General features: G+C 41.7%; 1 protein-coding gene across 5 annotated transcripts in view; it reads left to right on the forward strand.

The window, feature by feature from the left end:
- The window catches only part of LOC126181074 (trafficking kinesin-binding protein milt), a 243,176-nt gene that overhangs the window by 150,606 nt on the left and 66,897 nt on the right, over positions 1-25,673 (forward strand). The window contains exon 1 of one of the 5 annotated variants that reach the window (XM_049924743.1): positions 16,526-16,674. The exons of 3 other annotated variants lie outside the window; for them this stretch is intronic. The gene's annotated coding sequence lies outside the window, so the exon portion shown is untranslated. Of the gene's footprint in view, positions 1-16,525; positions 16,675-25,673 lie in introns of those variants that run through there. One more of the 5 variants, XM_049924744.1, reaches the window with a different exon arrangement.

The following is a 25,673-nucleotide window of genomic DNA, read 5'->3' on the forward strand; positions in this document are numbered from 1 at the left end:
CCACGGCATGACGCGTGAAGTTTCACTGCCGTTGGAGCTGAATTCTCGTATTTGTCTTGCACATAATACTAAGCCTGATGCTGTGTTGTACGCCCCACTGTGACGCGCATTGTGGAGGCTGTATTGTGAGGTGACAGAAAACCATTTTGTAGTTAGAGAGCTGTCCAGGTACGCCCCTTAATCGAACTGTCGTTCGTGTCGTATCTACACAAATAAATGAAATTTTGGTAAACAGAGATTTAATTCCCAACCCAACGACACATAATTTGTTTTTCAGATACGTATTCCCAATTGTGACAGTAATTTGCAGGGAAAGTGGTCGCCAAACCGCGGCTCGCGAGCCATGTTCGGCTCCTTGGCTTCTTCGAGTGTAGCTCTTCCACTTAAACAGCACGTGCGGTCGCGCACGTGCAGTGTGATTGAGATTTCGCGTTCCGTGCGCGAAAGACTAGAATTGTAGTTAAAATCTGCACACCTATGGTTGGCAGTTCCACCCGTCCTCTGTCCGAATCCCCTCTAAGGTTCCCTACCATCATCTGTTCCGCTCCACTCGCTGCGAATCTGCGTATTTAGGAAAGAAGCTACTTTCATTCCGACCCATTTCGGAGGTGACGTCAAAGTGACGTGTACTTTCCAACACATTTGTCGTCTGCTATCCAGTTTCGTGCTCGCGTCGTGATGTACGGAAGTAAAGTATGTGAAGGGAATAAGAACTTGGGGAAGGTGGATGGGAAGCGTTCTGCTCGAAGTTGGCTCGTAGAGACGAGGTCTCCCATCTAACGACAAAGGCGTTGTGATGGTGTTGACGCAAAGCCAGCACGTGGGGTACGTTTCTGTTAGGGAGAAGCGAGTGTCACTCAGAGCTAGCAATTAAATATCGGTTAAAGACGTATCAAGGGTAAAAGCCTCCTGTTGATCCAAAGATGAAAGACGGTTTTGAGAAGTTGGATGATCCCGCGCGTTTCGTTTTGACATCAGTTCAGGAAGAAAAGCTTGTAATTAATACGTGGATAAATCATAAACCGTTCTGCTGTCGCATTTAAATTAATTAAACTACACCTTTTGATTCATTCATGGCACAAAATACATTCTGTAAATGTCTTCCAGTTACATTTACAAAATATTACGCGTCCTACTTCGTGAGTAATAAAATGCGCGGTATTAGTAAACGTAGGTTACTTCAAAAATAGGTCATGAGAACCCGAAAACACGTGTAATTGATTTGACAGAAAAAGAAACAAGAATTTTATTGCAAAATAAAAGCATCATTCCGATTAAAAAAACTAAAGTCGTCTCACAGTTCTACTACTTTATATATTTGCTAGTCAGTTAATGGAACTCACTTCTGAGAGAGAGCGCTCTTGTAATGTACATAACATCACGTATTACAGAACATGCTTCTATTAAAGCAGTAGGAAAGTCCCAGAATCTGATAAACCCACTCCTTTCGGACTCGCAATAGCGCACTTTTATTCAGCACACCACCGGAAACTCATAACACTTCGGACTTTCATCTTAGGCTCTCCCGAAGGCTTTTGCTATCGAAATCTCATTAACTGATGCTTAATTATAACAAAACGTACGAAGAGTGATGTATTTGTAATGGCATATGTTAATAGGACTTAGTAAAAATTAGGGAATCTTGTATGGCGTCTCAAGAATTCTTTCTTTGTTGCCGGCCGCGGTGGTCTAGTGGTTCTAGGCGCGCAGTCCGGAACCGCGGGGCTGCTACGGTCGCAGGTTCGAATCCTGCCTCGGACATGGATGTGTGTGATGTCCTTAGGTTAGTTAGGTTTAAGTAGTTCTAAGTTCTAGGGGACTGATGACCACAGACGTTAATTCCCATAGTGCTCAGAGCCATTTGAACCATTTTTTTTCTTTCTTTGTTGACTGTTATTGAATTTCGTGGTAGCATCGAATGTTATGGTGAATACTTATTTTGACGTCACTTACAAGTAAGCTTCGAATGACTGTAGTTTCTCCCGCGTATTTAGACGCCACGAAGGTTGAATCGACCTATACTTCTTGGAGAGGCGCGCACAGTTCATGCACAAGTTGAATGAGCCAGTCAGCAATCCCTTTGTGCAATGGATATTGCTAGTCGCGCCCGCAAATCGCACTAAGCGTAAAGTTACTTGCATTTTTCCAACGAGCTACAAATCCTACAAATATTGTCATCAATTTAAGAATTGTGCTTATTTTACTTTGGTGGCTTCTTTATTACAAAATGAAACATTTTTAGTTGCCCTGTTTGACATGGCGACAAAGAAGCAGCATGAAAACGGTAAATGAAAACCTTGAATTTAAAGTTGAGTGGACCGAAGCTTTCCTCTTTATTCAAAACTTAAATGGCCTTGCGATCTGTCCTACTTGTTAGGAAAAGTTGGCTCATAACAAGAAATCAAATTTGGAGAGACGGTTTAAACTACATTCGTGTTACACAAAATATCTTGTCGGTGATGCAAAGAAAAAAGTAGTTGAACTTCAGAAAAGTCCAGAAAAATCAAGTTCCGTATTTAATTAATGGTTGCAGTTTTTCAATGATGATAACATCGCAAGTTTTATGGATAGTCATGAGATTGCTAAGAGGAGAAAACAATACTCAGATGATGAATACCTGAAAAGTTGTTTTGTTATTGCGTCCGAAGAGCTATTTTAGGGATTTAAGGAGGAAGTAGGTATTCTAAAGAGTATTAAAGCTATTATAGACTCCCAAACCAATAATCGCTAGAATAGTCAAAATGTCTTCGAATATAGACAAGTTCTTAAATTGGTTTCAGTTTCATCGATAACAGCTGAAGAGTCTTATGGCATAAGTGATAGCGCACGAGTTGCACATTTTATGCGAATTGTTTCATTTACAGATTTTAAACAAGAGCTTTTAGACTTATTGCCACTCAAAAAAGTCAAACATTTGGTACTGTCTCAATTTCAACAGAAGGGGCGAAATGTATGACCTGCGTGAGAAACATGTTTGTTGGTATTTTAAAAGCGAAAAAAAAAATGTTTCGCTGTTAGAAATTACTTTTTCAGAAATAGATTCTCTTTTTCTGCTTCAGATTTTGGAAGAGAAATTTTGATACAGTTTCCATGGAAGTTGAAATACCACCACGAAAATACTTGTGATACTGACATTTTCTATTTGAAAACAGCACTTTTAAGTATGAGGGAACTTTTCTCGACAGATTTCAGGAAATCAGAAATAACAAAGAGATATAACCTTTTTTAGAAAACGTTTAAATGTTAATGCTGTAACAGAAATTTTGACCTTGGTAACTTCGAAATGCAATTGCTGGATTAAAAAAAAGAAGAAAAAAGAAAAAAAAAGTGGAGCTGGAAATGAGGTCTTTGTGCTGATACAGAAGTATCGGAAAAAAAACATGAAACTATTCCGCAGCATGAATGGTCTGCTTTGAAAGACCTGGAGATGGAAAAAAATATGTCGATTTTTAACATCTGGAGTAGCATTCCTGAGTCAGACACTGATCAGTCAGAACATTATGACAACAGACTTACAATCGATATAAATCCGTCCAGGTGATAGCACACACACACACACACACACACACACACACACACACACACACACACACAGTGCATGTAGTTTCAGTGAACTTGCTGTCCGTGTATAGAATGAAGAGGGCGCGCGATCTATCTTGAATTTGATCAAGGTCAGATTATGATGGCCCGGAGCTTTGGTACGAGCATTTCAGAAACTGCACGACTTGTCGGGTGTGCGAGGAGTGCTGTGGCGAATGTCTTCAACACGGGGCGAAACGAAGGTGAAACCACGTCCAGACGGGTGAAACCACGTCCAGACATCGTGAGTTTAGGCGACACTTATCATTACAGATGTCGGACGTCGTAGGCTGGGCAGACTGGTAAAACAGGACAGTCGGCAAACTGTGGCGGAACTAACATCAGATTTTAATGCTGGGCAGATTACAAGTTTATCTGAACACGCAGTGCACTGAAAACTCCTAACGATGAACCTCCGCAGCCGACGATCCATGCATGTGCCAATGTTAACACCACGACATCGGCAAGTACGACTGAAATGGGCACGTGACCATCGGCACCGGACATTGGCGCAGTGGCAGCGCTTTCCATAGTCTGACGAAACCCGATACCTTCTTCATCATTCCAGTGGGAGAGCGGGAATCCATCGTCTTCCAGCGAACAGCTCCTTTACAGGTGTACTGCGGGACGGAGGCAAGCTGGTGGCTGCTTCATTATGTTCTGGGGAATATTCATATGGTCATCCATGGGTCCAGTGGAACTTGTGCAAGGCACCATGACGGCCAAGGAATATTTACACTAGTTACAGACCATGTACATCCCTTCATGGTGATCATGTTTCGCGACGGCAGTGGCACTTTTCAACAAGATAATGCGTCGTGTCACAAGGCCAGGAGTGTGATGGATTGGTTCGAGGTAACAGTTGCGAGTTCCAGTTGATGTGCTGGCCTCTCAATTCACCTGATTTGAACCTAATCGAATAAATCTGGGATGTGATTGAACATGGCGTCAGAGCTTATCGCCCCCTCTCCGGAATGTATGGGAATTAGGTTACATATGTGTGCAGATGTGGTGCCAACTCCTTCCAGCGACCTACCAAGGGCTCATTCCTTCTATGACACGAAGCGTCGCCGCTATTACCCGTCCCAAAAGTGGACATACCAGCTGTTAGGTGGTCGTAATGTTATGGCTGATCAATGCATAACCAGATGAAAAACGAGCATTTGATGTTCTTTTCTTATTCGGGTCTACATATTCCTGCAAAAAGTTATTTTCAAGCGCGATCCAACCGTGCCATCCGATTAGGATCTTTTAATTCAACATCTCGCTGTCAGCATCACTAAATTAGAGTTCTTCTATTTTCTGTGACGCTAGCAAAATACGGCAAGTCCAGCATCTTCTAATCGAACGGTCTACTGACCTACTCTGGTTTTGAATTAGCGAGTTTGTGTACTTATGCATATGCGTTAGCACGAATACAGTTAAAGGTACCAGTGAGATGGCGCAGTGGCCAAAGCACTGGAGTCGTTTTCGGGAAGAACGAGCTTCAATTCCCCTTCCATTCATTTTTTAGTTTGTAATCGTACAACGTTAGTGCCGGAATGCTGCTTTTTTTCTGCAGCCTTGTCCAACTTTCTCCGTTTCTGATGGCATGAGGTGTTGACACCACAATATTGCTTCATTTCTTTATGGCGACGAATATGCGTCACGACTCGTTTAATAGCTTGCGAAATCCAGGTACAAGTTATAAAAAAGCGTCAGCGTTTATGAATATAGCCTCGATCGACGTTGTAGGTAAAAAGGGGTTCTTGTGGCAATCGATCCGTAGCAACATCTTGAGCGTCTGCCAAGTGGCATTCCGCGAGACGATGAATGGACGAACGGAAGCCTTAATCGTCTGGCAGAATGATCGATGTGCGAGCGGGCACAAGCCGCGAAGCCGCGACCTCCACCCCCAATCGATGTGGCTGGTGGCCTTCACAGCCGGAAGCTCCGCACGCATTGGCGCGTGCCGCAAATCCGGCGCAACAATTGCGGAGCTTGTCCGGTAAACTTTGAACTGTTTACAGTAGGCAGCTGAAAATAGTGCCTCAGAGAGGAGGGGGAAATTATTATCCTCGTCCCCTTCCACTCGGCCGCTACTGATGTTCCCTGGTATTGACTTTCAGAAAAAGATTGCCCTACTGATATTCATTGTCATACTTGTCTCTAATTGTTGGCAGTTTATGGTCTGCCATTTTCTTTCATTTTTACAGGGTGACAGTTATTGAACTGTATGAAATAAATTCATCATACTTCTGAACGGTTTGCTTTAGGAATTTCAAATTGCATGGTTGGCAGCGGCGCATGATGGGAATTAGTATGCGCTGTATGGTTTGGTTTAGCGACGAAGCACACTTTTATTTAGATGGATCCGTCAATAAGCAAAATTGGCGCTTTTGAGGGACTGAAAATCCGCATTTCGCAGTCGAGAGGTCGCTTCACGCTCAATGGTGACTATGTGGTGTGCACTGTCAAGTCACGAACAATCGGTGCGATATACCTTGATGGCACGGCGACTACCGAACGTTGCGTGAAGGTTTTGGAAGACGATTTCATTCCCATTGTCCAAAGTGTATGTATGAAACAGGCGAAATACCCTCAGACTTCAAGAAGAATATAATAATTCCAATCCCGAAGAAAGCAGGTGTTGACAGATGTGAAAATTACCGAACAATCAGTTTAATAAGCCACAGCTGCAAAATACTAACACGAATTCTTTACAGACGAATGGAAAAACTAGTAGAAGCCGACCTCGGGGAAGATCAGTTTGTATTCCGTAGAAATATTGGAACACGTGAGGCAATACTGACCGACTTATCTTAGAAGAAAGATTAAGGAAAGGCAAACCTACGTTTCTAGCATTTGTAGACGTAGAGAAAGCTTTTGACAATGTTGACTGGGATACTCTCTTTCATATTCTAAAGGTGGCAGGGGTAAAATACAGGGAGCTAAAGGCTATTTACAATTTGTACAGAAACCAGATGGCAGTTATAAGAGTCGAGTGACATGAAAGGGAAGCAGTGGTTGGGAAGGGAGTAAGACAGGGTTGTAGCCTCTCCCCAATGTTATTCAATCTCTATATTGAGCAAGCAGTAAAGGAAACAAAAGAAAAATTCGGAGTAGGTATTAAAATCCATGGAGAAGAAATAAAAACTTTGATGTTCGCCGATGACATTGTAATTCTGTCAGAGACAGCAAAGGACCTGGAAGAGCAGTTGAATGGAATGGATGGTGTCTTGAAGGGAGGATATAAGATTAACATCAACAAAAGCAAAACGAGGATAATGGAATGTAGCCGAATTAAGTCGGGTGATGTTGAGGGTATTAGATTAGGAAATGAGACACTTAAAGTAGTACAGGAGTTTTGCTATTTGGGGAACAAAATAACTGATGATGGTCGAAGTAGAGAGGATATAAAATGTAGACTGGCAATGGCAAGGAAAGCGTTTCTGAAGAAGAGAAATTTGTTAACATCGAGTATAGATTTAAGTATCAGGAAGTCATTTCTGAAAGTATTTGTATGGAGTGTAGCATTGTATAGAAGTGAAACATGGACGGTAAATAGTTTGGACAAGAAGAGAATAGAAGCTTTCGAAATGTGGTGCTACAGAAGAATGCTGAAGATTAGATGGGTAGATCACATAACTAATGAGGAAGTATTGAATAGGATTGGGGAGAAGAGAAGTTTGTGGCACAACTTGACCAAAAGAAGGGATCGGTTGGTAGGACATGTTCTGAGGCATCAAGGGATCACCAATTTAGTATTGGAGGGCAGCGTGGAGGGTAAAAATCGTAGGGGGAGACCAAGAGATTAATACACTAAGCAGATTCAGAAGGATGTAGGTTGCAGTAGGTACTGGGAGATGAAGCAGCTTGCACAGGATAGAGTAGCAGAGAGAGCTGCATCAAACCAGTCTCAGGACTGAAGACCACAACAACAACATATCCAAAGTGAACCTGATCTCGATATGATGTGGTTCATGCAAAATGGAGCTTGACCGCGTCGAAGCAGGAGAGTGTTTAATGTCCTGGAGGAGCACTTTGGGGGACCGCATTCTGGCCACTGGCATGGGCGTCGATTGGCAGCCGTATTTTGTGGATCTGAACACATGCGACTTCTTTTTGTGGAGCTATATTTAAGACAAGCCGTAGCAGCAATAACCCCGAAACCAATGCTGAGCTGAAAATAGTAATTCAGGAGGTCATCGACAGCATCGATGTTCCAACGCTTCAGCGGCTCATGCTGAATTTCGCTATTCGTTTGCGCCACATCATCGCCAAGCACACAGGATGCCGCGCATGCAAAAGTCACAGCATGAAATCGCCGTGCACATTGTGCGCCTAAAATCACATGAAAGCTCCAGGTGCACAGCCGGCACCATGAGCTACTGCATCTCCTACGTATTTGCTGTGTGATGCGCCTATTATAGACTTGATCCCGTTTTATCAAATGTGACCTTTTTAAAAAATTTGATAAGGGCAACTACCCGCTGGGGTTTTAATGTTGTTTTAGGAGTGATTTCCCGTGGACATTTGTATGCGCTGCATCCTGTGTGCCAATCTGAAGATGTCTTGTGTAAGGTGAAACGCGTCTTTGGAGGATAAATAAAAACTCCAGTTTTGCAGTCGAGACTGTTTGTTCTTTCATAAAGTAGGAATGACGTAGTCGCCATCAAAAGACTCGTAGCTGCATTGCTTGGAATGAATTTAAATTGCGTTCTCTACTTCAAGCTTAATTTCAGGTCTCTTTCTGGAACAAGAAAAGGAACAGTTGTCGTTTTGTTATCTGATCCTTACTGTAAAGCCTCCTGCTAAGCTGACCGGTCGCAGTGGTGTGCCGTAGACCGTGTAGTACTGGTACCAGGCAGTCATGTGGCCCCATTGCTGACAGTCATGACAGTGAAGTGATGTGAGTATGGCAGTCGGCAGTACGAAATAAACGCACTGAAATGAGTTGTCGTGGATACGTGACAGTATGGCAGAAAAGAAGCTATCGTATTTGGATGTCACATCGCCACACCATCGGTGTAGCTGGCCGGTCTGTTGGTATATCAACGCGGAATGTCCAGCATGTCTGCAAAGAATCGTGTACTACACTTAGCAATATGAGACGGCGCAAGAACAGTGACCATTAAAATTTTCTAACCGTTACGGACCGGCGACAAGTGTCTCACCTTGTATATAACATTCGGTTACAAACCAGAACCGCACCATCTAAAGCGCCTTGCCACCGGCTCCTTTCTCCGGGCATGGTTGTATGAGCTGTCCCTAGCGTAAGCTAGTTTAAGTTACATTAAGTAGTGTGTAAGCCAAGGAACCGATGACCTCAGCAGTTTGGTCCCATAGGAAATTACCACAAATTTCCAATTTTTCCAAACCAGACGGAAATTGGTGCTATCGGGGAATGCAGGTCCATGTCAATCAATCTTCGAGCGAACATTTGAAAGGGAACTGCATGCAGTGCACATTTGGAGTCGAGTACCTCACAAAAGGCCATTACTGACAAGTGACACGATAGCTGTACCTCTTCATATGGACCAAACACCACAGAAATATGACATTAGCTCTCTGGAGGCGGGTAGTGTGGTAAAACGAGTCACGGTTTTACCTTTTCATTAAAAAAAAAAAAAATGCAAGGCGTTCAACGCAGCCTAGTGAAGCATTTATCCTGCTGTGTGTGAGGGGTGTAGTTCAGACCTTACATGTTCTGTGATAACTTAGCGGTATTTTCCGTGTCATAACTTAGGTCCACTGATTCAGTTTATTGTGATCACGAAAAAGTGTGTTTATTCCAACATTCTCGGTGACCAAGTGTCTCTTTTGTATGGATCTTCATGACGAGTATGCTGTGGACACTCCCAACTTCCAGATTGGCAGATTAATGTGATGTGTTGGGGGAAGTAAGGGGACTTTTTTTGTCTGTTGTGTTTAGTTTACTAACACTGTAGAAATAAACCACCTTTAGGCACACTGCGCATGTCATCAGATCGGTTACGCCATCTCGGAGGGGTGGTTAAATATTACACAGCAGTTGACGTATTTGCTGTGAAGAAAATTACATAAGACGTGAAATTTTGTAGTTAGTGAATACTAAGGAGTGAATACTAAAGGTGTACATATGTCCTAACGTGGAAGGTCTCTTAAGTCGGCATAATAACACTCGCAGATGCGCCACTTGGCGCAGTGAATTTAAGCCCTTTCAGTATCGTAGCCTTGTCCTGAGGTTTGTCCATAGAACATTATATGGCACAGTCGTCTCTTATCTTATTCATGCTCTTTAACCGTGGTGGTATAAGGTGCAGGAATACCCTGTTGGACGGCATTCCTCAGTTTCTGCGTCGCACTATGTAAGATTATTTGCAGTGGATTTGTTATAGAAAAGATTATCCTCTGTGTGAGAAAAATATTGAGGAATTCGTTACAATCATCTAAAAGTATGCTGTGTGTATAGCTGTCCAAATTAAAAATTACGTAAACAATCTCCCCTTAAAGAGAGTGAAGGGCTGTGTACAACTAGCCTACTGTTAGAAGACTTGAACGGGAGGGGCAGTAGTTGAGAAGGCAGTGAGATAAGATTGCAGCCTACCCACCATAATTCTCAATCGGCACATAGAGCAAAAAGCGGTACACTCCAGGAGAGAATGGAAGCTTTTGAAATGTGGCGTTACATTTAATAACTAATGAGGGGATACTGAATCAGATTGAAGGAAAAGATTTATTGCACAACTTGAGTGAAAGAAGGACTAGGTTGATTGGATACTTCCTGAGACATAAATGTATAGTTAATTTGGTAAGAATGGGAGTGTGGCAGTTGGAGAGGTAAAAATTGCAGTGGTAGATGAAGGCTGGACTACAATAAACAGGTTGATGTGGATGTGGGTTGCAGTAGTTACGCAGAGATGGTGAGTCTTGCAAGAGGTAGACTAGCATGGAGAGCGACATCAAACCTGAAGACCGCAATATCCAAATTGAAAATTCCACTCCACACACAATATTTCAGACACTGAGCTAGTTATCTTCCTCGAGTTTTCCTCGCGGTGGTTTTGTGTCCGCTGTGTGGATTGCAACAAGATCTCGAGAGAAGGTATGAAAACAGTTGCTCGAGGAATAAATAATTTAGTAATGGAAGGAAGTTGGAGGGGGAGGGGTGGGAGCGCCAAAGCTGTAGAGAGAGATCGAGACTTGATGGCAAGGAACAAGTTACAGTCGTTATGTAGAGACAGACTTGCTCAGAATGGACTAGAATGGAGAGCAGCTTTAAACTAGATCCCAGGCATTAGATCCTAGTGAGATTATTTTAAACATAGTAGCAGCATAAATGTATGATTCTTACCAGCAACGCATGAGATGAAATAGTGCCGGCCGGTTCTAGGTGCTTCAGGCTGGAACCGCGCGACCGCTACGGTCGCAGTTTCGAATCCTGCCTTGGGCATGGATGTGTGTGATGTCCTTAGGTTAGTTAGGTTTAAGTAGTTCTAAGTCTAGGGGACTAATGACCTCAGATGTTAAGTCCCATAGTGCTCAGAGCCATTTGAACCATTTGAGATGAACAAGTGAGTTGCAAGCTTATCTCGCTTTCGGCCGCTTGTTTAGACACACACACGTGACACACACAAGGCTGCGTGCTGCGGGAGAACAGGGCGTGGCCACCGCGCTCGACTGCTTCCCCAATTCGTTGTTTGCGGAACTACTTTCCGCTTTCCCCCTCCGATTGCCAAACAATATCCTATTAAAGAAATTTAAAATAAATTGGACGACAAGGGAAATGAGCATGCGCGCGATGCAATCAGAACCGTTGTACTTTGTACTATAGAACAGCTGCTGCAGCAGTAAGTGTTCCTGAAATTAGTATTTACCTACTACCTGAGTATCCGGCGTTGCCCGGGTATCTATTTATGTCAGTTGTGGTAGTCAATCTTCTCCTCTCCTCTTTTCACATCCTCCATCCCCCCTCCAATTCTTTGCCCATCTCCTCTTCTGTCGCCACCCCCCGTCCCCCCCCCCCCCTCTCTCTCTCTCTCTCTCTCTCTCTCTCTCTCTCTCTCTCTCCATCTGCTACTCCTCTCCCCTTCCTGTCCACCTCCCAATCTCTGCTCCACCCAGTGGTATAATTTCGTAGGTACATTCAGCGGCGTATGTGGATACTGTATGCTAAATGTGTTGCGAATAAAGGTACGTAGCATCAAAGAAGTGATAAATTCAAATCCCATGCGCGATGCGGCAGTTTTTCACACATCTCAGTGTTGATGACGTCATATCTCCGGAACTGTGCCTCATACAATGATACAATTTTGCACGTATATGTATGCACACTGTCCACAAAATGTGCCATGAATACGGTTAGTAGTAGAGAAGTAATAAATTAAAACGTCATACCTGATGCGAAAATGAACAACTAAAATGTAGTAAGCGATAAACTTTTTTCGTTTCATCATTATGTGAGGGAGGGGGATCAGCGAAAAATGTTTCGTATAAGTATGAAATTGCGTGTAAAGTTTTTTGCAAGTCACTAAGTGCTCATCTACACTTCTCTTTAACCCCACCCTTACCCCTTTGATATGTAGGTGGTTCTTAACTCACACAGCGATTCTTTTCAAACAGTAAGTGATAATGCGTACCGAGTTTTGTTGAAGTCGATCCAGTGAACCAAAGTCCATACGGTGCTCCAAACTATCTTCAAGATACCTTCGGAAATCGCATGAAAATTTGTTCAGTAGTTTTCGAGATTAACGTGTTTGAAAGAAAGAAAGAAAGGTAGGCAGGCAGACACGACGATTTTACAGATATTGTTATTAATATTTGTGAAATATTCCGACGGTTCTTATAGGAACTTAGACATATTGAATACAACGTATTAATGTTCCAGTAGTAAATTTGTTATTAGTATAGACGTGGTATTTAATGAACCGTCCGTAGTAGTAGTCATTAACACTTATATGGTTCATGACGAACATATTTTCCTTCTTCCTAATTAATCTATTCATCGCTGAAAACTGTGTTCTTAAATGACTGTAGTGCTCATAGCCAAACACAAAAATTTGTAACGAAGTATGCAAATCCTCTTTCAACATTTAATTTCTTCAGACTCTCTTTTATAATAAAGATCCCACAACTAGAAAATATTTTTTCAAGACAGAATATTAATCTACATTTTTCGGAGAACCGACTCTAACCACGTTACTCCCAGCGAAATACAGCCTGGAATTACTGTTCACTCTAAGAGAACGCCAGTTCACTTGTGTTCTTTCAGCGACGATTAAATTTTTGCAGATGTTCCTGAATGCTACAACACTTCTTACCGCAGCATCGCCTACTATCGGATTTCATAGAGCTGCTGAAATTATCTAATTACCCACTTGTCTCTGAAGAGTGGCGAGGGTCAGCGGACAGCTGTCAGACTGATAATACAAAGATTCTGTCTTCGATACCCAATCGGCGGTAAGATTTTTTCTTCTTCACACGTATTTCTTTTCACATCGCTGGCTATGATACGTGATTTGTGGATGTGAAAATTGGTGACTGTCATCATGGTTGGACGATCTCTTAAGCTGTAGATCCGCCTGTAATTGCCGGATGCACCAGTTCAAAGGTATCCCTCAATATCCCTGTATGTTCTAACGAATGTAGCTTGTCAGCTGTTGCTATTTATGACATCATATGACATGTCAAGCTGCTGCTCAATTTATTCTCTATTTTTCGACCGGTTTTGGCGAAAGAGCAGTATCCAGCAGAGATTGTACTTACAAAAAATACTTTTACGTACACCAGAATAACACAATATCAAACATATCGAAACAGTGTTTGGTCATGTAGATGTAGATGCTGTGGAACGCAATCAACAATTATTTTACTTTTTCATTGCATTTTATCTCAGCTGCTACTGCCCAGAACCGTTCTCTGACAGTAGTTGCCAAAATGCCGACCTCCATTATTGCAATTGACTTTTCACACTCTTCAACCATTATCAAGGCTGGATACACATCGCGGTAATGCTATACTGGCTGATATATGAGGGATGTCAACTTGTGTCTCAACTACAGTGACCCCTGGCGACACGCTTGGCCACGGAACAGAACCACCGCGACCAACCCATAGTTGCCCAAATTGCACGACCAGGTGCTCCGTAGCTTACCCCGCGACCAACAAGGGCACTTCACAAAGTAAAAAAGTAAATAAGGAAATAAACAAAATCTTAGCTCTAAGATTAGGCCCAGAGGTCCACATGATGCAAACCGTGTCATCCTCTGCCAGTGGTGTCATTGGATGCCGAATGGAGGGTCATGTGGCCTGCGCACCGCACTCCCAGCCGGTCTGAACTTTCAGAACCTTGAAGCCGCTACTTCTCTGGCAAAGTAGGTTCTCAGTCGCCATCGCTATGCTGTGCCCACACAGTTGCAGTCCTCCCAAGGAGGAAAAACACCGCGCAGTATCCAGAAATGAACCTTGGTCGTCCGCAAGCCAGACACGCTGATCGCTCAGTTACGGAAACGCCCTCGTAACCACATAAGAGTGTAGAATTATCAGCAGCTTATCTTCCTTGAGGCGGGGGTCATAAGTTCAGGAAACATGTTGTGATCGTCCCCACTCTCAGCAAGCCGCTGGAAAAAAATCTCGTGTTTCTGTCACCGTTCATCAAGCATTCATGAACAAACTCGTGAGAATTTATAAGCGATCTGTGGATAACGGCAGCAGCGGTCGATTTAACAAACGTCTGACGCGCGATCGTCCTACCTATCGCATACCAAACACCGAATTACATAGGTTCGTACCTAGTTTGGAAAACAACATTTCCTATATTTCGAAGCCTTTCCCGGAAAGAAGAGAAACCACATTCACATAACCGTCGGAGTCTTGTTGTATATGTTTCCGAGAATCAGGAATTTGTTGACGTCCAGTATAATTTTTTTGTGTTGCTCAGCAAGTCATATTTTTTTAAAAGAACACTCCTTCATTTGATTGTTTTATGCTTATTTAAGTACAACCCAGGTTTCGGCCTTTTATACCATTTTCAGGTATTTAATTTTATGTCTTTAACGTATATTTCAGGGCACTTAACATGTTGTTAAGATCAAAGTTAATAATTTACGGCAAACGTTTAGCTTAATAACATGTTAAGTTTCCTGGAGTATATGTTTGACATAACATCAAATACTTAGAAATGGCATAAAAGGCCAATAGCTGGGTTGTACTTAAATAAACAATAAAACAGTCTAATGGCGGTGTGTTCCTTTAAAAAATAAATTTAAGTGTTAGGAAGAATTTTCTAGAGGTATTTGTATGGAAGTGAAACGTGAACGATGAACAATTCAATCAAGAAGGGAATAGAAGCTTTTAAAATGTAGAGCTATGTAGAATGGAGAATATGTGATGAGTACGTCGAATAACTGATGACAATATACTGTATCTAATTGGGGGGGGGGGGGGAGAGAGAGAAGAAAGAAATATGACATAACTTGACTAAAAATCATGAACACATCCTGAGGCATCAAGGAGATTTTGGAATAGTTATGCAGAGACGAAGAGGTTTACACAGGAGAGACTAGTGTGGCAGAGCTAGGTGGCTTTTATATGCTCCTTCACATCGTCTCCATTTTTTTCTCATACTTAATGCCTAAAAATTTCACATTTTCTTTTAACTACGGTCATCATACCTGTACAAGGTGGGGCAGCTAAGACAGGCAACCCTCAACGAAATTTATCGAGGTGCGGATTTCGCCAAGTTATAGCGGGTAACATGACGAATTTCCTGCGGTCAACAAATAATTTTTATCGTTTATATGACATCGACTTTTTGTAATGGGGCTGTATACTTTCTCTCTGTGGCATTTGAAAGAAGTTTCAAAGAGAAATTCAGCAATGTGACATATGGGACTTGATCAAATCGTATGAAGATAACAGCTCCGCAAACCAGTATCCGGCGATCAGAAATGGTTCCACAAACGTCTATCGTCTTATAACCAACTGTAAGCAAGCACGTAACTCAGGTATGATTCTTGTCTGTGTTGCTGTTGCAGCAATGGAATACCTTGCTTGTAAATTTATTGAGACGTTTACAATGTACACGATACTCGGAAAATCGTAAATCGCCAGAGTTTTAAGAGCAGAAATGTAGTAGGAGCTTGACTATTCAGAACGTGACAAGCACGGACGATCTGTCTTTGCAAGTATTATAAAATAAAATTTCTAGAAACTGGAAGTGTGAACAATAAGTATGCCAAGGGAAAAGGAGATGAACTCATGAAAGAAATGAAACTTAGCATTTTAACAGCAAATGTCACTAAGAGGGATGTCCCCTTATTCCGCACATGCAATGACACACACTCTTAAAAGAACATTTGGAAAGCATTGGCACGGTCGTTCCAGAAATGCTGAATGATCTGGACACTCATCAGACTTAACGTGTCCATATTTTGATCTATAGCGAAAATGGTCTATTTAGGAGACAACGACGACGCCCGAAGAGATGAAATGGCTTATAACACTGACCTGTGCTGCCGCAAACTTCAGACGAGCCGTACCCGAGTTACGTGTTTGCTTATAGTTGTTGGAACATCATTCGTAGTCGTTGTCCCAGTTATTCGCCGGTATTATAACGATTAATGTTTCTCTCGTGTAATAGTAATGAGTATATCTAAATTTAGTCGATAGGCTTCCTGTCGTATCTTATGTGAATGATGTAATGTGTGATTGATACTTGCTCGTAAATTGGGACAACCTAATTTTTAACTGCCACTACTAAAAGCTGCGCATAAGATCATTGACAAAATGGAGAAAAAGTAAATAAAATAATCCTTGAATCCATTACGCAATATGCCCATAATTGCGATAGGCCGTGCGACGTTAGGGCTTAGGACAGTAAGCCCGTAGTTTCGAATAGGCCGCGACTTCCGGACAGTAAGCGCAGGCGCGAATGTTGATGGTTTACGCTCTGGCCGATAGATGGCTCTTGCTGTGCGGTGCGGTAGTCGGCCCTGGCGAGGACGATAGATGGCAGTGTACGCGTTTACAGTTGCTCAGTGTTCCATGCGTCGTGCTTGTGATCGAAGGGGTGTGTGGATTTGTTTTGGAAGTCCTGTGTAGAGCGGGAGATATGTGACATCGTTTTGCCCTCAGGTAAAATTCCGCCTGTTTTTACCAATGACGTTTAAGAATTATAATATCTTCTGGGGTGCTGCTGAGAATAAATAATCCACCAGAACAAGGAAATATGTGAGATAGTGTGGAGTCGGAGCTCACGTCTCGGTGCTGTCTCACGTTGTTAGTCTGAAGGGGCTGCATCCTGAACAATTTAAGACCTTAGAAAATTTACGCAGCTTCTGTATTCCGCGTAGTAGGTAGTATAAACATGGGACCGACGAACGCGAATATTTTAGTCTTGGCTAGAATCTCGTGTTTTTGTTTGCCTTTATTATTGTACATACAAGTAGACAACAGTTTTATGTGTGACAATTGTAGTGCGAATGCCACAAGAACCGGTGGTAATTTGTATTTCAACAGTTTATCATGTTTGAATAATAAGCATGTAGCGCACGATACCAAGAAATTGTCGACATTAGTACAAATAATGCGTAACATTGTGGCAAATTGTGCTCGCCGATACGTGATTTATGAAATACTGCTTTGTGTACATCCTTGGACTGTTAATGAGAAAAAAATCCTATTTGCCACATTCATATTTAACTCCTTGTCAGGAAGCTCACGCCAGTAATGGTTGTAAAAATCCTTTGAAAACTCTACATACTTTCATTAATTTAAAGACGTTCACTTTCTAACATAGTCGTTGTAGTGGAAAACTGAAGTTTCTACTGTGCATAACAAAACTGTTACTTCAGGCAAGTGGCCTTGCTTGCCCTCTAGGTCGTAATGTTTTGTATATACTTGTAGCACATTGACATGTCTTTGTAGCAGAAGCATATCTAATACAATGAACAGTGACCTCTCTTGTAGCGAAAGTGAGACGTTCTCTTGATATATATTTGAAGTCAAGGTCCTTGGCAACGAGATTGATGACACATGCAACGGCGGCGCTGCCAACTTCGTAAGCGATGAACCGTTGCCGCTTAAAGAGTGGGCGTAGTGCACACCATTTCATAATGTATTAGCCCTAGCACCACTAAGCTCTGATCTGTCACGTGGTTGTCTGCAGGGGGAGGGGGGGGGGCAAAAGTTGCCCTCACATTCTATTCATGTTTTTAACATTTTTTGTTTGTTTTGATTATTTAATGAACTAGGAATTTCTTTATTTGGTTGCTACACACTTTCCATAGTTATCAGGAACATTGTAGCATATACAAATACAATAAATAAAGTAATGAATATGAGAAATATTATATTTTAACATGAAACTAACACTTTCATATACATCGGAATTATATTAAGAAATCATGAAAGAACGTACAGTAGCAAATCACAAATAAGAAAACAGAAAATCAAAGTCTTAAATTACTATTGAGTTTTTTCTTACTACTCACTTTCAATCTCTCAACCTTTGCTTATTTTCTTTTTTTTTTTTGCAGAATGAGTGGAACACACATACTAGGTACACCTGCAATAAACTATAGGCACTTTTTTCATCTTGTCTTTTTCTTCTTAGAGTTTTTACTCTTCGATCAGATGTGACATCTTCCTCTTGAATAAAATTCAACAGATTGAACAGTTGCACTAATGCTGGGCAGCGTTTTCCCTAGATCACTTTCCATTGCAGAGATGATAGGATTTTGTAAACCCATGACATTATTTGCTCTCTTCCACAGCTGGCCTAACGAGCTGTTGACCTAATTCTAGCAGATATAGCCTTCTTACATTCGTTCTTATTCCAGTTTAGGTTGTTTGTCATGAAAATTGTTCCAGCATTGAGACAAGCGATATCTATCAAAGTTAAAAAGAGAGATAATGGCCACCTTCTCGTCCCTCGTTTTACTGAATGATGTCGCGTCATTTGATCAATGCTTTGCGCCTTTGGTTTCATTGTAGTAGAGATAAATGTTTCTCATTTTTCTCTGTCGACTCATCCACCTTGTTATTGTGTTGTGTGGAAAGAAGTGTAGGAGATTCTTACTAGGTTTCAGTTTGGAGATGTATGAAACCAATGTAACTGGTTCGTTGCCTGTTTTCGGATCTGTTAATAAAGGAATATAGCCCTCGACCCTGTGTCTTCTTTAGCTGTTCTGGTTTGTTTTTTCTGTTACTCTTCAATGTTCCCTCCAAAGTTAACTTGTCATTGTAAAGCTCCTCGGCTAGGTCTATGGATGTATAATAACGATCTGTTGTTATATTTCATCCACTTCGTGTCAGCGGATTCACTAGGCGCTTAACGACTGCCTTTTTCACTTCATTCCTCGGCAGGTCGTTCATCCATCTCCGCATAGACCTCCATTTTTAGAACATACTGGGTGTGTGCATCTGGATAACATCCTAATCAATATGCCAGACTTCCTAGGCTTGTCTTTCATAAAGACCTTAAGGGACATCTTCCTCGATATAGGGAGAGCATTTCATCGATGGTTAGATCTGCATTTGGTATGTAGTATTTCACAAACATTTCGTCAATTTTGTCGAAAACTCCACGGAGTGGGCAAAACTTATCCTCCTTTCGTCTTTCGGTTCTTGTTTCTTTACCGTCAAATTTAATCAGGGACAGAAGTTCTCCACATCGAATACTACTCTCTGTAGCTGTATAGATATTCTTTTCCAGTACTTTCTCCCATAAGTCCTCAACAGGTTTAGTGTCATTATTTGTGCTCATGAGTATCAAAATACAAATGGTGTACATTTCATCTACGGTTGTAAGTTAAAGTTCTTATTACGAGCTTCTTAGTTTGTATAATCCACGATAATCTTCATTTAATCTTCATTATTTCTGGAGTTATAAACGTTTTGAAAGATTCTGACGCTCTTGAGGTCAAGCTTTCATGAGTCAAACCCTCCCGAAAATTCAATATATTTTGTACTGACTTGCGTACTTGCCTTGGAGGCGCAGTAATACATTCCCTACCGCTTTTTGCTGTAACAATGATGCTAGAAGCAGCTGCATGCTGTTCATCAGGGGTGAACTCCGTGAACTTGACTCATTTTCAATTGCTGTGTCAGTGTCGTATGTCACAACAGTATCACCTTCTAGATCACTTTCACCACCTTCGCTTGCTTCATTTATTATAGCTGACACCTCTTCATCTCTGAGAAACCTCGGATACTGACATTTTATTAGAACTGCGAGTAATGTAAAACTGCTCGAACAACAAAGGAGATTTACTTTAAAACAACAATGGCAACACAATACAGCGGTACCAACAGTCAGAAACTGCATTTCTCTCTGCCATATTGAGAAATATTTTAATGCGGAAGTTGTCACCGATATTCGATGTGGGACGGGGGGGGGGGGGGGCGCAAATCTGCCCGCACTATTAATATAATAGGCAGAATTATAAAACCATGACAGCACATACTCTATTTTTCGAGAACTACCTAAATTCTTGCTTCTTCACTCCAACAAATAGATGCATAACACAAATACTGCGTTCAATTTTTGGCCCCTAGTGGTGCTAGGCTTACTGACATAATTGTCGCACCAAAGTGCACGTGGTGAACTGCTGTCTAGAAATAAAACCAGATACACGACCAGAATGAGATTGTAGTTGCAGCACTGCAATGTTAGCACAGCAGGCAGGTTCTGTGATGCCAATCTTTTTTAACCGTGAGTCTTACAGATCTGTCTTCCGTACTAGACAAGTAAAGTTTCGTTCGGTAGAAAGATGCTGTTTTAACGTACGATATTCCTATAAAAATCTCGTTATTATTGACAAAAGTTTAAAGATTTGTACGAGATCTACAAAAGGGATTTAACAAATCGTTTAATTATTACACTTGAACATATTTAATTGACGTGTATTAAGTGTAACAAATGCAGAATGTGTATGAATATATGTGACGTTGCTAGAGGTGTCAACATGGAGATAGTGTGGTTACTTACTGGCGTAGTTACGCAGTTTTTTTCCGGGGCGTTGACGTCACCGCGCATCTGAGACAAAGATTGCGCTTATTATGAACATTTGCTGTTCTTCATTGTAGTGCATGATATAATCTTGCAACGACAAACGTGCTCATGGCCGCCAGTTTTTGTCAGTTAATTGTCCTGTAAAAGAGCGGATATTTGGCTGGTTATCACTGCATTACGTTCTAAATTTATTAGACACGTGACGTTGTGTTTGGTCAGTATATCGTTTCCTAAGATTTTCGCAAATACTTTTCATTGCTGTAGCAACAGCGCTTTGTTGTGTCCTTGCTCTGCAAGATCTGTGTTGCGGATGTAGGACTAGGAAACCGCGAATTTATGGAAAGGAATGAAAATACACTTGTGGTGATAGTCGCGGGTTCATTTTGTCCAACGATTGTAAGAACAGTCACTTCAATTTAGTAATTCTCAGTTCGAACATTGTTAGAACAACGTGTTTGATGTTTTTGTACGTCTCATAAGGACGCTACTGATAATTGCACTTAGAGGTGTCTGCACTATCGACGGCTTACTGTAGGAAAGCCAACTTCCTGGTTCTCTGCTCCGCCAGGATTTATTTGCAGCCCATGTCTAAATTGGCAAAATACAGCGAGTAAAGTGTTCTAACGTGAGGCTCCTTTCATATAACTTAAGTTTCGATACTGATCTCTTTTGATGCAGGGAACAACAAATAAAATATTTTTAGTAATTCTGGAATACGCAGCGTTCTTGAAAGATAGACATCTTTGGATAAATTAACATTTTTTGATGATTCGCAATTTTTAGAGTATGTTTCGGAGACAGAATTCATAATGCCTGGAGACCATTAACTAACATAAAATACAGGCTTAGAAATAATACATCAGTGTAACCAGTTGCAAAATAGTGTTACTAACCAGGTAGACGATCAGGTGTTCTTTTACATCAATTGCGGATGGTTATGAATCATCATTAAACACTGAAACAGTTTTTTGTTTGATGATTTTAACGTAAGACACATTTATAAGAATAATGAAAATACTGTTTCGGATAAAATCTAATTGTTCTACCCGTCGCATTTAGCCTGTTACTCGTAAGGTTTAGGGCGTAAAGGATGCGAACACGCAGTTCATGGACCTGATCGAAAGAGCAGTAAAGAAATTAGGTTAGCAAGATGTCTATAGTTCGCATGTTTCCATCGTTGCCTGACGCTTCAGCCTCCGATACCGACCTATTCTATCGTGTTTGTTTAGAGACTATACGTACGCTCAACGGCCATGCGAGTCTTGAGTACGCAGCCCATCGGCGGCTCCTGATCTATAGCATATTCTGTTAAGCATTCCACCATTATGTGTTTCTGCAATGTGAGGTCGACGGTTTCAGGTACTGATTTGAGAACATGCTATGAAGTTACAAAGACATACGTAAGAGCTTGTTTTCATAATTGGCTCTCGTTCTTATAGTCAGCCATAGTTTCGAAACTAATACAAAGCACCGTTCGACTCACCAATTAACATTAAATTAAAATGGTCTGCGTGAATCTGCATGTTGACATATGATTAAATCTGAGGTGACCCTCGTACTTCTCATGGAAATGCACTTACTGCCGACATGCCGTGGATTAATCAACCACTGTGGCGAGTTTATGCGATAAAAGAATCTTTCAAAAACTGAGCACTTGGTCTGCTTCAAAATTTCTGGAACGTTGCTAGTTTCGATACAAAGTGCTACTGATAATGTCAGGTGCTCCAGTACATGGTGAGCTGGTGGTATTTCATTACGATAGACCAGGCAAATGTGAATGAATTCAGGACACAGCCCTTAAGCACAGATGGATATTCTGTGTATGATTGTACTGTCGCGATAAGCAATGTAATCTAAGAACTGTATAACCAGTGCTTCGACTCTATCGACTGGCAGAATTGCCCAGCCCACGGTCAGTTCAGGAAAACGATAACGATTGGCAACGACAGTAAATTGGAAAAAAACTCTTGATGCATTAACGCAGGGGATTTCTTTTCGAGTGATTATATTTGAAGTCAGATGCCAGGCTAACTAAATCATGGTGCAAATAGTCACGTGGGCGGGACCATAGACAGCTGACTTGCGAATCCAGACGCCGCTGTGCAGGGAAGCAATGTTTACAGGTCTGCCAAATTCCTTCTCTTGTTTGAATAGAATCATAAGGCAGCGTGCCAACGGAGAGGTGCAAGCTCTTATTTTCTCAGCTGTTTTAACACCCCCCCCCCCCCTCTCTCTCTCTCTCTCTCTCTCTCTCTCTCTCTCTCTCTCTCTCTCTCTCTCTCTCTATCCCTCCCTATGTACGAAAACCATTAAATATTCTGCGGTCTCGTTGTTCTGGCGATTCAGAAGAGAGTTCTATTAAGACTACTTTATCGCGGGACAGTAATGAGGACAATTTTCGCAGAGTCCCTAGATGTTGCATTGGACAATCTGATGGGGCATTGCAGAATATATTAGTTCTATTTTTAGAATATAGTCGCCTGTGGTGCCTGTAGGTTAAGTGAGTTGGTTTCTCATTTGGATGCAGCGAACGTAATGCTGTTAGTAATTTTTAAAAAAAAAATTATATCCGTGTGGATCGCAATCTCGTACAAACGTGTAATGCGCCTTTAAACTTTCAAACTCCCGGTGTTACAGCACTTATTTTGTTAATATCCAGCGGCGTCTGTTTCAGCTGTTATCTCGTCCTATGAGCAGCTCTTAGTCTGTTGCTGAGTTACATCGCAGCTAACAGGACGTGTTATTCGTAGCCAAGCATTTTATGGAAGTAATTTAATGTACATTCTTGCAGTGTTAGGTGTTCAGTTGTTTGATACATTACAAAGTTTCTCATTGACTATCCCTGATGGTGTGCTTTTTTTTTTTTTTTTTAAAATCTGTTGAGAGTGCATAGGCATTGAAATTTGTCATGTGGTGATAAAAGATACTGTCACGGTTGGGAACAATATGAGGTGTGTTCAAAAATTTCCGGGACTTTCTCCACATTTTTTTTATATTTTTATTTACCATGCATGGTCTTCTTTGAAATACTCTCCTCCGCAATCGGTACACAGCTCCCAACGGCGTTTCCACTTCCGGAAGCGGTCTTCGTACGCCACTTGCTGGATCGCTCGAAGCACCATCTGCGAATTTTATCTGGTCTGTCGTTACTAATTTTCGTCCTTCCAACGGGGTTTTCAACTTCGAAATAAAAAAAAAGTTCGAAGGGGCTAGGTTCTTAGAGTACGGAGGATGAGGCAGCATAGTGACTTTTTTTTTGTTTTTGCGATAGTCACACACCAACAACAGGGATTGATGTACGGGTGCATTATCGTGATGCAACAGCTATGAATTGAATTGTTTCGCCACATTTCAGGCAGTTTGCTTCTCACATTTTCTCACAGGCATCGCATGGTGGAGGGTACCTTGTACCACTACCAGTGATTCCTTTCCTTTGTGCATTTGCAAATAAAGTCGAATATATTTGCCTCGATATGATCCCTAATTTCTCTTTTCTTATTGATCCATACGGGAAATATATGTTATTGGCAATAGAACCGTTCGGCAGGCAGCTTCAGTTGCCGGTTCTCTAAATTTTCTCAGAAGTGTTCCTTGAAATAAACGTCGCATTCCCCTCAGGAATTCGCATTTAATTTCCCGAAGCATTTCTGTAATACTTGCGTGTTAATAGAACTTGCCGGTAATAGATCTGACAACATGGCCTCTGAAATGCTTCGATGTCTTCCTTCAATTCAACGTGATGCGGATCCCAAACACGCGACGGATCAAACTAGTGTTCTGTACGCGGCCGCTTTATACGTAAGCAACAGTTTCATCGAATTCCCCTAATAAACAGAAATCGACCATCCGCCTTCCATACTATCGACCTCACATACTAGCTCGCTTTCATATCGCTTTGCAACGTTACGCCAAGATATTTAATCGACGTTATTGCATATAGCAGCGCAACATTAGTACTATATTAGAAAATTACAGGATAGTTTTCCGTACTCATCAGCATTAACTGAAATTTTTCTCAGTTTACCCCGAGCTGTTATTCACCACACAAATAGAAATTTTGTCATATTGTATCCTCGTAGTCACTCAACGACAATACTTTCCTGTACACCACAGCGTCATTAGCTAACAGCTGCTCACTATCCGTCAGATCATCATGTAGGGTCTATATCCGATAAACACCATTCTTCTTCGTTGTATATCATTAAAAGGGCTTGTTTGTTGCGCCTATAGCCACAACCCCTCATATTTTTGTGACTATTAATATTGAGCGCAATGACGGCGTTTTTTGGGACGTTTGGACGATAAAGCAGCAATAATGTGGTCAAACCTGGTATCTGTTCTGTACTTAATGACAGTTATCTCTAAGTCGAAGGAACTTCGGTAGGTTGAAAGTGGTGTATCTGGCGTGGAGAAGGTGTTCTGCTCACTGGTCAGTGACCTCAGCCGTGAAAGCTGGCGGCTCCAGTACAGCAGCCGCTCATTCAGCCGACGTATATAGTGAATGCACGGGCAAGGGCGGCTGGAATGAAAGCGACATAGAGGTGAGAGGGAGTGCGGTTTCACTTTTGATCTTCGTTTTAGGATGTAACTTCTCTTGGGTGCAGCTTGCCTCGTTAAGGCCATCCAATCCACGGCGAAGAGCGGAAGAAAATAAAAATAAACAGAAATCAATGTCTGCGGAAAAGCGTCTCTTCTGGTTAGGTCAGAGACCTCCCAGAGGATGGTGTGGGGTACTATTCAGTCTGTCCATCCAACAATGTGGCTGCGACAAAGCGGATCGCCAAATTAGTGAACGAATTGGGAGATGTAGAGTGGGTTCTGTGGTCCATCTCGGTGTTGCAAGACGTATCGCTACGGTAGGAAAGAGTACTCACTTCGTGATGGTCTTCCATTAGCCAGTCGTTACACCACAATCAAATAAACATAGATTTAAATTTATTTAAGAGTGTCTTGATCACAGCCGATGTTTTTTAAATAATTTTATGGCAATGAAGATAGCTGTTCTCCAACAGCGTTATATATGACTCAATTACGCGCTCAAACTCTTCTTCTTGTTTTCGTAATCCTTATGCGATAAATACGACGGTGTCAGCAGAATTGTGGCTCAGTCTTCCTCAAA

This window comes from Schistocerca cancellata, chromosome 1 (genome assembly GCF_023864275.1).
Source record: "Schistocerca cancellata isolate TAMUIC-IGC-003103 chromosome 1, iqSchCanc2.1, whole genome shotgun sequence".
NCBI lineage: Eukaryota > Metazoa > Arthropoda > Insecta > Orthoptera > Acrididae > Schistocerca > Schistocerca cancellata.